Source organism: Pelodiscus sinensis, chromosome 2 (assembly GCF_052426305.1).
Source record: "Pelodiscus sinensis isolate ZL-2025 chromosome 2, ASM5242630v1, whole genome shotgun sequence".
Taxonomy (NCBI): domain Eukaryota; kingdom Metazoa; phylum Chordata; order Testudines; family Trionychidae; genus Pelodiscus; species Pelodiscus sinensis.
Window position 1 is genome coordinate 35,885,111 of NC_143053.1, and position 15,188 is coordinate 35,900,298.

Here is a 15,188-nt window from a genome sequence, read left to right on the forward strand (position 1 = left end):
GAGCAAAGGGAAGCCCGCCTGGCAGCCGTGGGGCAAAGGGCAGGGACCGGCTCGCCTCGCTCTACCGGCGCATGCGCCCCAGGCCCAGCCACGCGCGGCGTCCTGCTTAGCAGAGGCGGAAGGCCGCGGGTTATTGGCTTGGCCCGCCGCAGGCGCCGCCCTCTCCCTCATGCTTGTGACGCTTGGCGTCGCCCCGCCCGCTCCCCCTATAAGTGCCGGGCTGCGGCGCCTCCTCCTCTTCTTTCCTGCCCGCTCGGTGTTGTTGCGCGTGTCCTTGTCTGGCTGGCCGCCGCCGCCCCGCTGTGCCCGGCTCTTCCCTCGCGCGCCCGGCCTGCCTGTCTCTCCGCGCCCGTACCCCGCCGTCCCAGCGCTGCACTGCGCTCCCCCTGCCGGCCGCCCCCGCAGCCTATGGCCCTGGAGGGCGCCGCTGCCGCCGCCTGTATTTCTGCTGTAGGTTCCCACATCCCTCTTTAAAAATTCCGCCTAAAAAGCGAAGACGATTTACCAAATCTTTCGGGCCGTTGTCCCACGTGAGTACCTGGGCTGGGGCAGGGCGGAGGGAGACCCCCCCCACCCCCGGGCATTGGGCGTGGGTGGGGGGCACGGCCTTGTGCAGGACGACCCTCTGCCTCCCCGCACTGCGCATTGCGGGGCAGGGACCGGTGGGGGAGGCACCCTAACCGCTGGCGCGTCCCTCTTTTAATAGGCCGCGGGGAGAAGCCAAGGCGTGTGGACAGAGGGCCCAAGCCGCTGAGGCAAGGCAAAGCAGAGCCCCCTACGCCCGCAAGGCAGGGAAGCAGACGCCTTCCCAAGGCCTGGTGCTTGGGGGGGGGGGGAGGAGAGAATGGGGACAGTCGGATTCTGCGGGCTTTCGTCCCAGACCTCCAGGGAGGTGGAGGGGGGTTTCCCTAGCGCTTCGCAGGCTCCAGCTCCGCAGAAACAGCGGAGGGTGTCCGTCCCTTCCCCGTATGGGGAGGGGGGAATCGAAGCACCGCTTCATTCTTAGGAGGGATCCACAGACCTGCGGCCTCCCCGTCCCCACCCGTCAATGAGTTACTGTGGGGGCTTGAGCTGCAGGTCCGGGGGCAAGGGAGCCGCGGGCAGCACCCCCTTCCCAGCAGCAGTAGCGGAGAAGGGAATGAGTCACAGACTCGGATCTGTCCCCTCCCTTCCCCCCCCCCCCCCCCAAGTACGCACTGCTGCGGATCTCTACCGCTGAGCGCGGGGCTGGCTAGTTCCCGCTGAGCGAGGCAGAAGTGAGGTGCCATCGCACATGTAGCGAGGGAATAGTGTGTGTGGCGGGGGGGGGGGGGGGGCGTAGCTGCTCCTCGAATATGGCGGACACTTGTGTGTGAGAGCGGTCTGAGGGCTTCTGTGTAGTGGCTAATGTGCCCGTTTTGGGGGGGGCACGAGAGGAGACTAACCCCGTACCCAAATGTGACTCTGTATGGGGGTTTAGCAGCTGCTCTAACATGGCGGATTCCTGTGGAGGGGGTTGATGTCTGTGTGGTGTCTCTCAGAAGTGGGTCAGTTAGTGATGGCAGACTCCTTTTCCAGCTGCTTCTACATTGCTGAATACCCTTTTTTTGGGAGGTGGGAGAGAGGGGACTCTTCTGACCTAGCTAGTTAATAACAGTGAAAGCAGATTCCTCTGTCCTCCTGAAAGTCCTTGTAGTAGTTTTCACCATGAGTTCCCCTTGTCACAGCTGCCTTGACTCGGTAGTCTTGTGCCTTCCCGTGTGGGTCCTCAATGATTCTTTATCTTCAATAAACTGAGTCTCAGAATGCCATTTTGGAGACATAGGGAAATAGGTTCTTAACTGTAAGTGTTGGTTAGTAAAGAAGGCCTGAGCTAGACAGGAAAAGAGCAGAAGAGTGTTTGTAGCATGGCAGAGACGTCTCCTCTCACTTCTCAGAGGCCATGTTGTGAAGCTGTGTGCCTCACTATCCATCCGGGTTCTGTTGTGGAGTCACAGATCTCTTCTCCTATCCTCATCATTTGAGCCGTGTTGTGGGTGCTGGCCGTTAATAGTGAGATCTTTATACCATATCTTTGTTACTACCTTTGGGGATGGGGGGGAAGTGTGAAGGTCGTGTGGCAGCAGTGAGAGGAATAAGGGTTCAAGATACTGGACAGGTGGCCTACTCCAGCCCTCTCTTGGGGGTCTTATTATCTTTGGAACACGTGGGAACATCAACTTACAAGTTAATGTGCCAATGGGTAAGAAATGCTTTTTCTGTACCCCCTCTATCCTGCTTAGCAATCAACCTCCGACACAGTCTCTCCTTCCCTTCTTGCCTTAAGGACACACACATTCTCCCTTTCTCTCTGCCCATCTTAGACTAACAGTAACATTGGTGCTGCCTCGTGAAGCCAGAATTGTACTGGTTTGACTGTGGAGCCCCTTAAGTCTCTCAGTAGTGTCCCATGGAAAGTGTGTGAAGGTGGATTGAGTCACTGCTCAGCTGTTGGCAGAATTGTGTATAAAGAGGCTCTGGCTGTCTGTATGTTCTGTGAGTGGTGTCAGCTGGGTGTGTTGGTATCCTGGTCCCACCACCTGCTTCATTGGAAGGGGATGTAAGCAGACCAGAACCAGATACATGTTTGAGGGAGGGGGGTGAAGATACAAAGGGTGGAGGGAGTTGGTGAGGAAACTTCAGGGCTTTTTATACACCAAGACAACATGGTGAGGACTGTGTTTCCAAGTGTGTGTGCACATTTATATGAGGGAATAAGGGTGGATTCAGATTGTTGGTGTGAGTGGGAAAACAAGTAAAACTTCTTTGAGTCTTGTTTAATCTGCATCTTCTGTTGAACAACTTCCAGTGTAACCAAAAAGTACACAGGAGCAAAAGTACTATTACAGTGATTACTTGCTGCAATTCAGACTCTGTCTGCAGCAGTCTCTGGTGGCAGAGCGTGGCTTGTTTAGGGTAGCCTCAGTAGATTACAGCTGCATTGTGTCCCTAGCTGGTGGTAAGCGGCTGTATAACAATTATGAAATGGATTAGCTCTGGCTTTCCTTTCTCTGGGCTCCAACTCAGCTTGGAGTTGTTGTTTTGCACTGCATGCTTATACATGAGTGAGCTCAAGTGTTGCCCCAATTCTTCTCTCCTTTCCCCCGTTTGTGAGGGTTGGCAACTGTAGAGATAATGCACTTGCTTGCTGTTCTTTCCTTGGTGAATGTGAAAGACAACAGCATTTCAGCCGGTTTTTGTGGTGAATAATGGTGGTGGAAGGGGAGGGAGGGGTTTGTTCCAGTCTGGACTGGTCCAGTCTAGTTCTCTCCTTCCTGTCACCATGCGAACAATGCTGCTGCCGTCTTGGCTGCTTGTGACACTGCATCCCCCACCCCATGTGTCTCAGACTGCAGTGAGTGCAAGAGTTGAAGCCCCCTCCCTGCTCTGCCTCATATGCACTGAACAGCAATTCTCTGCAAAGCAGCTCCAGCAGGCGCTCTCAGGGAGGCAGCTCCAGCAGGCATTCTCAGGGAGGCAGGCAGAGGGGCAGCACTGAACTTCAAGCACGTGGATAGGAAGGGGTTGTAGCTAGGTCTGAAGCTAGCACAGGATTTGATAGCAATGTAGTAATGTAAATGTTTCTCCTTGGGGGAATTCTTCTGTATTAGAGAAACTTGTACATTATATAAACTGATCTACAGTAGGGATGTTAAAATTGTTTATTTGGATAACCGCAAAAAACCTCACTGGTTACATACACTGTGGACTCTGTAGTATATACTCCCCAGTGATGCCTCCGCAGAAGTCGGCTCCTCTCCCCAGAAGGTGGCTTTACTGCCCTGCTGTAGCGATATCGCCTCCCTGGGAGGCTGTGTGTAACAGACACCATTAACCAATAAGCATCAGCTTATTGGTTAAATGATTAGTGGTATACACTCGAACATCCATTACCTACAGTGAGCTGGACCTCGGGTTTCCCCAGCCTGTGCTGTAAAATTAATAAGTGATTGTGTGCCTTGGCTAGATTTGAATCTCAAGTATTTTCTTTAGTGGGCTTAATATTGATCTGAATATTGTTTAATAAACTGTACCATTCTTCCATAGAAGAAAATTAGGATATTTAGTCACATGAAAACTTAATGAAAATAATTTAATAAGCTTCCATTGAAAAGTAAGTAATCTAAAATAATTTTTGATCTAGCGCTGCTGAAAGAGCGCTACCACCAGAAAGCATCCTAATCTGCAGGGCAGCAAGGAGGGCAAGCTTCCTGCACATACTGTCCTACCATATTGCCTCAACATTGATCTTGAAGGGACAACAGGGATAGGTCAGTTTCCATGACTCAGGTACTTCTTGATGCCTCTGCTCATTGTGCCAATTAGGGTAAACTTGTGAATCGTACAATTCTGGATTTGTAGGAGTTTGGGCTCCAGATATTTTAGTACAATACCTGAGTTTTTCCTGTTTGTAAGATGGTATGGACCATGGATGATTTTACAAATGCTGTAAGGCAAAGTAGAAGTACTAGGCATTTATTTTTATAACTTTCCTCAGCTGAAAACTTGCTCCTTTGGTAAAGAAAAAAAATTGCCACCTTTGAAACTGCCAAAATAGGGAAAAACTAAACATTTCAGTCTGGACATGACTTAACATTTTAGCAGTTACCCTACTTAGATTTGGAAAACTGAACATTTTTCGTTAAACTTCTGAAAATTTTATTCTAAAAAGGTAAAAAGTCAGACTTCATTCATACTATGCTATCCTTTATGATTATTTGGTAAGTTAAATACTCCTGCATGAGAAGTGAGTAGGTTGCTGAAGTTGACCTGTTTGATACCTGTGGAGAAGATTGGGGATGAGTTTATCCATAGTATATACATGGCTAGTCAGAATGCTCTTGAGGAAGACTAGTTCATCCCTTGGCATGAGCACTTTTGAATGAGGTGCTTTAATAGATCTAAAAATACCCAAGTGTTACTCTGATAAGTTTGGAAATGTGCAAATGAATGGCATTCCACTTCTTTCATTAGAAACATGTCACTGGCTGGCATCCAGTCCCATAGGGAGATGTGTTTTTTACATTCAGATTGAGACCAGGGCAACCCCCTTGGTGTTAGAAGGGCATAACAAGTGGGGTTCTGCAGTGGTCTGTTTTGGGACCGCTTCTGTTCAATATCTTCAGCAATGATTTAAATGATGTCATAGAGAGTAGGATTATTAAGTTTACAGATGATACCAAGCTGGGAGAGGTTGCAAGTGCTTTGGAGGATAGGGTCAGAACTTAAAATGACCTGGACAAACTGGAGAAATCGTCTGAGGTAAATAGGGTGAAGTTAAATAAGGACAAATGCAAAGTGCTCCACTTAGGAAGGAAAATCCATTTCACACATACAGAATAGGAAGTGACTGTCTAGGAAGGAGTACTGCAGAAGGGGATATCAGGGTCATAGTGGACCACAAGCTAAATGTGTCAACTTTGTGATACTGTTGCAAAAAAAGCAAACATGATTCGGGGATGCATTAACAGGAGTGTTGTGAACAAGATATGAGAAGTCCTCCTTTGGCTCTACTCTGTGCTGATTAGGCCTCAATTGGAGTATTGTGTCCCGTTCAGGATACATCAGTTTAAGAAAGATGTGGAGAAATTGGAGAGGGTCCAGAGAAAAGCAACAAACATTATTAAAGGTCTAGCAAAGATTGCCTATGAGGGAAGACTGAAAGAATTGGGTTTGTTTAGTCTGGAAAAGAGTGGTTTTCTGGCATCTAAAAGGGTGTTACGGTGGGGGGGGGGGGAGGGAAGGAACTGTTCTAATTAGCCTCTGATAGGAAAAGCAGCAACAGGTTTAAACTGCAGCAAGGGAGGTTTAAGTTGGACATTAGGAAAAAGTTCCTAACTGTCAGGGTGGTTAAACACTGGAATAAATTGCCTAGTGAGGTTGTGGGGACTCCATCACTGGAGATACTTAAGAGCAGGTTAGACACCTATCAAGGATGATCTAGAGATGGTGCTTGGTCCTGCTGTGAGAACCGGTGACTGAACTTGATCTCTTGAGGTTCTTTCCAGTTCCTAATATTCTATGAAATGGTTGTTTCTATGTATTAGTTGAGAACTGACAAGATAGGAAAAAGATCCTGATTTTAAGAGTTACAATGTTAATAAGTATGTTAAGTAAAATTCCAGTGCATTCTTCTAAAACTATAGTATCAACCACACTAGCCACATGTGGCTGTTGAGCCAGTTGTGTGTGGCTAGTTCACTATAGCAGTAGCAACTAGCGATGTAAAAGTAGTTGAATATATGATTACTCATATACTCAGTTACACTCGTTCTCCCCCTTTGCAAGGGAATAGGAGCCTGTGCTAGGGGGAGACAGCTTAAAAGCTGGTTCCCCCCCAGCACTGGCTCCAAAGTGCTGCCTCCAACCTCAGCTTCTCCCCCACCTCAGCTTCTGTCAGAGGCAGCAGCCTGGGAGGGAGGGAGAAGCCAGGGGAGGCTGCTTTGCAGAAGCAGCCTTCTCCTCTCCCTCACCTAGAAGAGCACCTGTATGTGGGGAGCTTGGACATAACCTAAGAACGGCCATACTGGGTCAGACCAAAGGTCCATCTAATCTAGCCCAGTATCCTGTCTGCCGACAGTGGCCAATACAAGATGCCCCAGAGGGAGGGATCACAACGGGGAATCCTCATGTGATCCCTACTTTGTCACCCTCTGCCAGAGACAGAGGCTAGGGACAACCATTCCTACCCATCCTGGCTAGTAGCCATTGATGGACCTAACCTCCATGAATCTATCTAGATCTTTTTTGAATCCTGTTAAAGTTCAAGCCTTCGCTGCATGCTCTGACAAGGAGTTCCACAGGTTGATAATGTGCTGAGTGAAGAAAAAATTCCTTTTGTTTTAAATCTGCTGCCTATTAATTTCATTTGGTGACCGCTAGTTCTTTTATTGTGGGAATAAGTAAATAATTTTTTGTTTTTCAATTTTTCCATACCAGTCTTGATTTTATAGACCTGTATCAGATCCCCCCCTTAGTCTCCTTTTTTTCTAAGATGAAAAGTCCAAGTCTTTTTAATCTCTCTTCATATGGGACCTGTTCCAAACCCCTAAGCGTTTTAGTTGCCCTTTTCCAATGTCATATCTTTTTTGAGATGAGGCAACCACTTCTGTACGCAGTATTCAAGATATGGGCGTACCATGTTTTTATATAGAGGCAATAAAATATTTTCTGTCTTAGTCTCTCTCCCTTTTAATGACTCCTAACATTCTATTTGCTTTTTTGACTGCTGCTGCACACACTCAGTGGATGTTTTCAGAGAACTACCCACAAAACTCCGAAGATCTCTCTTGAGTAGTTGTAGCCAAATTAGTCCCAATTATTTTGTGTGTGTGTGTGTGTGTGTGTGTGTGTGTGTACACGTACGTACTTGGGATTGTTTTCCAATGTGGATTACTTTACATTTATCAACATTAAATTTAATTTGCCATTTTGTTGCCCAATCACTTAGTTTGATGAGATCTTTTTGAACCTCTTCACCGTCTGCTTTGGTCTTAACTATCTTGAGCAGTTTAGTATCATTTGCAAATTTGTCTTCTCACTGTTTACCCCTTTCTCTAGATCATTTATGAATAAGTTGAATAGGGTTGGTCCCGGTACAGACCCTTGGGGGGGGTCTCTCTCTCCAGTCGGAAAACTTACCGTTTATTCCTACCCTTTGTTTCCTGTCTTTTTAACCAGTTATCAGTCCACAAAAGGACCTTCCCTCTTGCCAAAGGACAACTTACTTTACTTAAGATCCTTTGGTGAGGGACCTGGTCAAAGGCTTTCTGGAAATCTAAGTATACTATAGCCACTGGATCCCCTTCTCAACCTGTTTGTTGACCCCCTCAAAGAACTCTAGCAGATTAGTAAGGCATGATTTCCCTTTACAGAAACTGTCGGTTTTCCCCAACAAATTATATTCATCCATTTCTCACAATTTTATTCTGTACTATAATTTCAACTAATTTGCCCAGTGCTGACGTTTGACTTACCGGTGTGTAATTGCCAGGATCACCTCTAGAGCTCTTTTTTAAATTGGCTTCCATAACTAATGATTGGAAGACAGCCAATGAGGTGCCAATATTTAAAGGATAGGCTACAAACCACAGTTAATAGTGCCACAATTTCCCATTTGAGTTGAGAATTCTTGGGTGAAGCCATCTGGTCCCAGTGACTTGTCACTGTTAATTTGTTCCAAGATCTCCTCTAATGACACCTCAGTCTGGGACAATTTCTGAGATTTGTCACCTAAAGAATTGGTTTGGGAATCTCCCCAATATCCTCAGCTGTGAAGACCAAAGTGAAGAATTCATTTAGCTTTCCCATTATGACTTGATCATCTTGAGTACACTGTTAGCATCTTGATCATACAAGGGCCCCAGCGGTGGTTTAGCTGGTTTCCTGCTGCTGATGTACTTTTAAAAAAAATTTACCGTTAACTTTTTGAGTTTTTGGCTAGCTGTTCTTCAAACTACTTTTTGGCTTTCCTTATTATATCTTTACACTTAATTTGATTAAGTTTATGGTCCTCTCTATTTTTCTCACTATGATTTAACTTCCACTTTTTAAAATACCTTTTTATCTGCCACTGCTACTTTTACCTGATTAAGCCACAGTGGTACTTTTTTGGATCTCTTACTATGTTTTTTATTAATGTGAGGTATACATTTAAGTTGGGCCTCTATTACGGTGTCTTTGAAAAGTTTCCATGCAGCTTGCAGAGATTTTACTTTTGTCAGCTTAGCTTTTAATTTCTGTTTAGCTTCCTGATTTTTGTGTAGTTCCTCTTTCTGAAATTAAATGCCACAGTGTTGGGCTTCTGAGGTATTTTTCCCATCATAGGGATGTTCAATTTTAGTATAATATGGTCACTATTTCCAAGCAGCCCAGTTATATTTACCACTTGAACCAGATCCTGTGCTCCATTTAGGATTAAATCAAGAACAGCTTCTCCCCTTGTGGGTTCCAGAACCAGCTGTTCCAAGAAGCAGTCGTTTAAGGTATCAAGAAATTTATCTCTGCATCCTGTCCTGAGGTGATAGTTGAAATCCCCCACTACAATCGTGTGGTTTTTTTTAATTTGATAGCCTCTCTAATCTCCCTTAGCATTTCAAAGTCATTATCACTGTCCTGATCAGGTGGTTTATAATATCTCACGTGGTTTAACCCTTGCAGACAGGGGCTGCTGCCTCTGTATCAGAAGCCATGTGACAGCAGGTAGCTGGTCTGTGCAGGGAACTTGCTTTTTATTTGGCTCCCCTCGTGTTCCAGCGCTCACCCTGTGCTGCTACCTTGGATCCAGAGGCAGGAGTACAGGATGGTAGGGGGTTTCCGGGGAGTGGGACTAGATTGCACTGGCAGCCAGCCCTGCCCCCCAAGGACTATAGAATAGTGGAGTAACCATTAAGAATTGAATAGTTGAGTAATCACTTGAACTATCTGATATATAACATTCTTAGTAGCTGCTATAGTAGCTACTGCTTCAGAACTCATTGGGACACTACAGAACTAACACAACAAAATGTTATCACTAGGGAAAACTATCAGTCTTTATTCCAGCTCCAAGAAAATTTTGTGTAGCAAAATTTATTTTGACTGTACTGCAGATTATATTTCCTTATAGTACAGTCTTTATATAATCTTTTCTGCTCGCAACACCTGTTTTTAAGAGACTTGTCTTGCTAGAAGTGTTCTTAGATTTAAAGCAACATACAGATGTTTGCTTTTTAGAATAGCATTCATAATTAGTGTAGATATTTAAACATCTTGTTTCTGTGGAATTAACACTTGATTTTTTAAAACAAATTTCTTATGCCAGTAGTCTTGAGAACTAATTTTATTAGCTTAGCTATAATTTAAAGAATTGCAGTGGAAAGATTGAGGTTAATTGAACATGCAAAGTAACTTTCAGTCAGCTAGAAGTGAAGAATCTGTTCCATTTTAATATTTATAACTACTAGTAAATGTTCTATATTGTGTTTTGTAAAAGTAATGACATTTTATTAATGAGATTCCACTGCAGTGCTGCTTTTATGGTTTTGCTGAGACAGAAGGAAAGATATTTTTGGAGTGCAACTTATGGAATTTTTTGTTGCATAAATCTACTGTACTTGCTCACTTATTCTTCCTGATACATATACAAGCAGTTTCTTCAACCACAGTGGTGAAGCAGATCTTTGAGAGAAGATCTGTAAAATACATGGTTAGATTGGTATCAGTCACTTTTGGTAGACCATCTGCATTCACATTTTTAAGTTAATGTAGATTTATTTTTAATTGAATACAGGTAGTACTCTATATTTTTATACCATGGATTGCTACGTACTCTTTAATTTCAGAAAGTACAGTAAAACTCCATTAGTCTGGCATCCAATGCTCCGGGACTCCTGATGGTCTGGCACCATCAGGAACCCGGAAGTGCTGGGGCAGCCGGACAGGCTTCCCCCATTCAGCTGCTGCTGAAACTGACCAGCAGCTGAATCGGGGAAGCCGGGAGCAGAGCAGCTGGGGTGCTGCCGGGTTGGTCTCGTAGCGCTGCACCTCGGGGCTGCGGGACCAACCCGGCAGCACCCCAGCTGCTCTTGGGGACACCTGGGGCAGAGCAGCTGGAGTGCTGCCGGGTTGGTCCCGCAGCGCCAAAGGACAGCGCTGCGGGACCAACCTGGCAGCACCTCAGCTGCTCTGCCCCAGGGGTCCCCAAGTCAGCCGCTGCTGAAACAGATCAGCGGCTGATTCCAGGAAGCCCGGGGCAGAGCTGCTCTGCCCGGGGCTTCCTGGAATCAGCCGCTGATCTGTTTCAGCAGCGGCTGACTTGGGGACCCCTGGGGCAGAGCAGCTGGGGTACTGCCGGGTTGGTCCCGCAGTGCCGAGGGGCGGTGCTATGGGACCATCCCGGCAGCACCCCAGCTGCTTTGCCCCAGTCGTCGGGATTCAGCCGCTGCTGAAACTGACCAGGCGTCCCCAAGAGCAGCTGGACTGCTGCTGGGTTGGTGCCGTAGCGCCGCCTCTTGCCGCTGCGGGACCAACCCAGAAGCACCCCAGCTGCTCTATTGCAGGCATCCCCGATTCAGTTGCTGCTGAAACTGACCAGCAGCGGCTGAATCAGGGATGCATGGGGCAGAGCCGGTCTATCGTAAGGGGGGGCTGAGGGGTCTGGGGTGGCATCCCCTCCCACCCCACTCCAGACCCCTCAATAGCCCCCCCTTCTGATAGTCCGGCATATCTGATAGTCCAGCACCCCCTGGATCCTAAAGGTGCCGGATTATCGGAAGTTTACTGTACCAGGTTTCCAGATGACCAGTTTACTTACATCAGTTGTATCAGTTATTTTAAAATGTGACGATCATGCTTGCGTTGCGCCTGTGAAGTATTTGGTTTGTCAGCAGGGCTGGTTTAAATTCCACTGTGATCTATTAAATTACTGTTGTAACTGAAGTCAGGTACAGGAAACCCCTAAGTTGCGACTCCCTGCACTTACAACCATTTTTGTAAATGTGGAATGGGCTGAAAACCCCTCATTTACATCCTTGGCTTGCATTTACGATGACACATGACATGTATTGTAAATGAAGGTTCAAGTTAAGACACCCCTGACTTGCGATGCTTCCCCAGGAACCGATACTGTCCATATTTTAACACCTAAGGCTCTGCCCACATAGCAACAGGCAAGAAAATTAATTAAAAGCTATGAATATGACGTGTAATAGTTAAACTGCATTAAACTTCTGTGTAGATGCTGTTGTAAAGAATTGAAATGGCCTTAGTTTGTTTTATTTGGTTTATTTTAAGTGATGAACTAAATAGGATTAAATTTGCCTCCAAAGTAAATTGAAATAAACTAAGCTAAGGCCACTTGAATTCAGAATCAATAAGTTCATGCAGGAGTTGAATGTATTTTAATTATGCTACTTTGAGTTCAGATCTTGAATTTGAATTTATTTTCTTGACCCTATCTGCATAGACAACACATTTTAGATTGACTTTTGAATCTCTAATATCTTTTACCCTTCAGGGAGTAATCAAAAAAACCATTTGCTTGATGCACAGACTGACTTTCCTAGAGCTCAAGTCCCTTCACTCTGCCCCCAAAATACATCCCCAATCCCTGTTGGGCTTGAGAGGATGTGGAAGCGCTGTAGGAGGGCCTACAAGTTACATACCTCCTTGGAGATGGGGGCTGATTGGAGTTGGGTAGGAATTGGGCAAGTATATATTTCACTTCAAGGGGTCATGTGGTGGCTCCATTTCAATTGGAATGAATTAAATGTGGTCAGTGATAGAGATGTTAAGGACTAGTCGCTTCTTCCCCCTCACCCACTGCCTCTATCAGGCAGCAAGGGAGGAAGAGGAGAGTACTTCAAAGTGGCAGCACCATATGGAGCCAGGGCACTGTGCAGCACTGAGGCTTTGAAATGCTACCGCATCGACTGTTGGATTACTGAATTACACAATACTTAACATCCTTAATCAGTGAGGGAAAAACTGGAAGGCCACGAACTACAGGAAGCTTTTCAAAGAGTATCTGTTCTAATGAACCTGTAGCTCATCATAGGTGGGCCATCAGAACAGGGCTGCTTTTAGCACCACTTCTGACTGCAAATCCCCTAAAGCAGCTGTTGCCTGTGGCTCATGAGCCATGTGCTGCTCTTGCCCCCCAAAACTGCGACTCGCGAAGCTGCTCCTGCATGGCCCCCGGCTTCCCTGTGCTTACTGGGTCAGAGTTGCAGGGTTTTAAAAATGGGCGCCCAAGATGGTGGCCATCTTTAAGTGGCAGTCTCCTTTTTTTAAAAAAAAGTGGTTTTTTAATTTTTTTTTGTTTTTGCTTGACAATTCTGTTCGGGGGGGGGGGGGAGCACCTTCCCCCCTCCCCCCCCCCAACAATTCTGGTGTGGCTCTTCACATTTTTTCCACTACTGTTTTGGCTCTTTGTTAAATGGGTTGGCCACCCCTGCCCTAAAGGATGACCTATTAAATTCCATATGTACCATCTTAAGGTCAGTCCCATACTCCCTTATGTCACTCCATACTCTAGCTTAATTCGCACATGTACTTCCCACCCATGGATTGCTACGTGTTGTCCTTGTAAACATTATCATCCTACATAACTTTGACCTTCTGTGCTCTTCACTAGGGATGTGAGCGGTAACTGGTTAACTGGTAAGCGTCACCCGTAAGTGATGTTTATTGGCTACCAGTTAACTGGTACCCAGAAATAGCTCTGCCTGCAGCCCACCACCAGCATAGGGCTGCTCCAGCTCTGTGGGAGGTTTGAGATTTTTACATCCCTACTCCCCGTAGGCCCTTGCAGGGATGGGGATAGAGATTAGGGTCTCCTAAGGAATATGGAAAATGATTGCTACTATAGTGAGGACAGCAAGAGTTAGGGTTAGGTTCTAGGGAGGCATAAATGTCAAGAGACTATAAGGTGGGTATCATGTTTTCTTAGTTAAACATGTTGTTGTTGATTTGAATGGGTTATGCTAATTTGAAAAATGGGGTCTGTAAATTGTAGATGTATATTACAGGAGACAAATAGCAGTCCATATTAAAGGTTCCGTTTAGAACAACAGTTCTGTATTTGAAGGTAAACTGGTGTTTCCTAAATGATCACTTTTATTTGTGTTTTTCCTTCAGGGCAAACTCTCTGATCAGGTTTACAACTATCCCGAAGGCCTAGGAGAAGTGCTTTATAGAGAACAGTTCGACTTCAACGCGGAGCCACCTTGGGAACCTAGCTGATGATAGTAGGGTTCCATCTCCTAACTTGTCCATGTAAGTTATCTTTAACTGCTATGTAGGGGAGTGGTGTGAGCAAGAATGCAACCTAGAGAAATGTATAGGAAACATATCTTTTTCTCTCATAAATTTAGATACCTTGACTAATATTTAATGTACTTCATTGCAAAAGATTTTTATAGGTGGGGAAATGTATGGAATCTTTGGCTGTGAATCAGGAAAGCAGTTAAACGAATGTTGAAATTGTTCCTTATTCAGGAGCATTGTGCTTAATCATGTGTTGAAGTCCCCCTGAAGTCAGATATATTAAATGCTTTCCTGAATCATGGCTATAAGCTACAGGAAAAAAATGAAAATAAAATGTGTTCACTGTTACTGCTATTTCACAATTTAGTGCTATTCTAAATTAAAGATGATAGCTTTTTAGAATATTGAATGTTTGGCACAGTACCATGTTTTTCGTGTTTTATATTTAAATAGTTAAATCTGCTAATGTAAACTGTATGAATACTGCTTTTGAAGGGTGTGCCTCTGCAAAAGCCTGTCTGCATTATTTAATTACCTTGCTACTTCCACAAATAGCTATAGTCCAGTTAGAATAGAACCTAATTTCTTGGAAATGCAGAACTTGTGCCAGTCATCTTTCAGTCAATTTACTGGGGTGGTTTTTTCCAGTGGCCTCTTAACCTGCAAAATCTTGCTTGGTGTTTTGCACTTCTTTAGATAGGCCTCTTGTACAATACTGTAAAACAATTGCTTTAGGTGACTTTAATACATTCTTACCAATGGTAAGAATTAACTCTAAAAGTTAAGATGATGTGATAAACTATGCATGGTACCCTTATTTTTTTCTCAGTTTGATTCAAAGTAATATGCTATGTTGCTTTATTTGCTAATTGCTGTGTAACTCTTAGAAATCTCTCTGGAATTTTATATAAAAGCACCCAAAGTGTGTTAGGAATACTCAAGTGCTTTTGAAATCTCCCCTCAGACTTCAGGTACCTTTATAAATACTGTCAGGAACACTATCCCTGATGATACCACTGTACACCTGGTGACTAAGCTTTGTGACTTTGTCCTCACCCACAATTATTTCCAATTTCGGGACAATTTATATCTTTAAGCCAGATGCACAATTATGGGCACTCACATGGCCCCGCAATATGCCAACATCTTTATGGCTGACCTCCAACGTTTCCTCAGCTCTTGTTCCCTAGCCCTCTTACTCTACTTATGCTACATTGGCGGCGTCATGTGGACACCTGGGAAGAAGACCCTTCAATTCCAGAGGGATTTCAACAACTTCCACCCCACCATCACCCTTAGTCTGGATCAGTCCAAACAAGAGATCCACTTCTTTGACACGACAGTACAATGAAATGGCAGCCACATTTCCACCATCTTATAACGGAAACCTACCATCAGTTTCACTTATGTACATGCCTCTAGCT

The 15,188-nt window shown here is 45.2% G+C and overlaps 1 protein-coding gene across 7 annotated transcripts in view; it reads left to right on the forward strand.

Annotated features, from left to right (window-relative positions):
* Nucleotides 1–221: 221 nt before the first annotated feature.
* Nucleotides 222–15,188, forward strand: part of AZIN1 (antizyme inhibitor 1) — a 69,760-nt gene continuing 54,793 nt past the window's right edge. For 5 of the 7 annotated variants that reach the window (XM_075919735.2, XM_075919738.2, XM_075919736.2 and 2 more), the window contains exons 1-2: nt 222–530; nt 13,636–13,773. The gene's annotated coding sequence lies outside the window, so the exon portion shown is untranslated. Of the gene's footprint in view, nt 531–13,613; nt 13,774–15,188 lie in introns of those variants that run through there. The other 2 variants (XM_075919739.2, NM_001291741.1) reach the window with 2 other exon arrangements.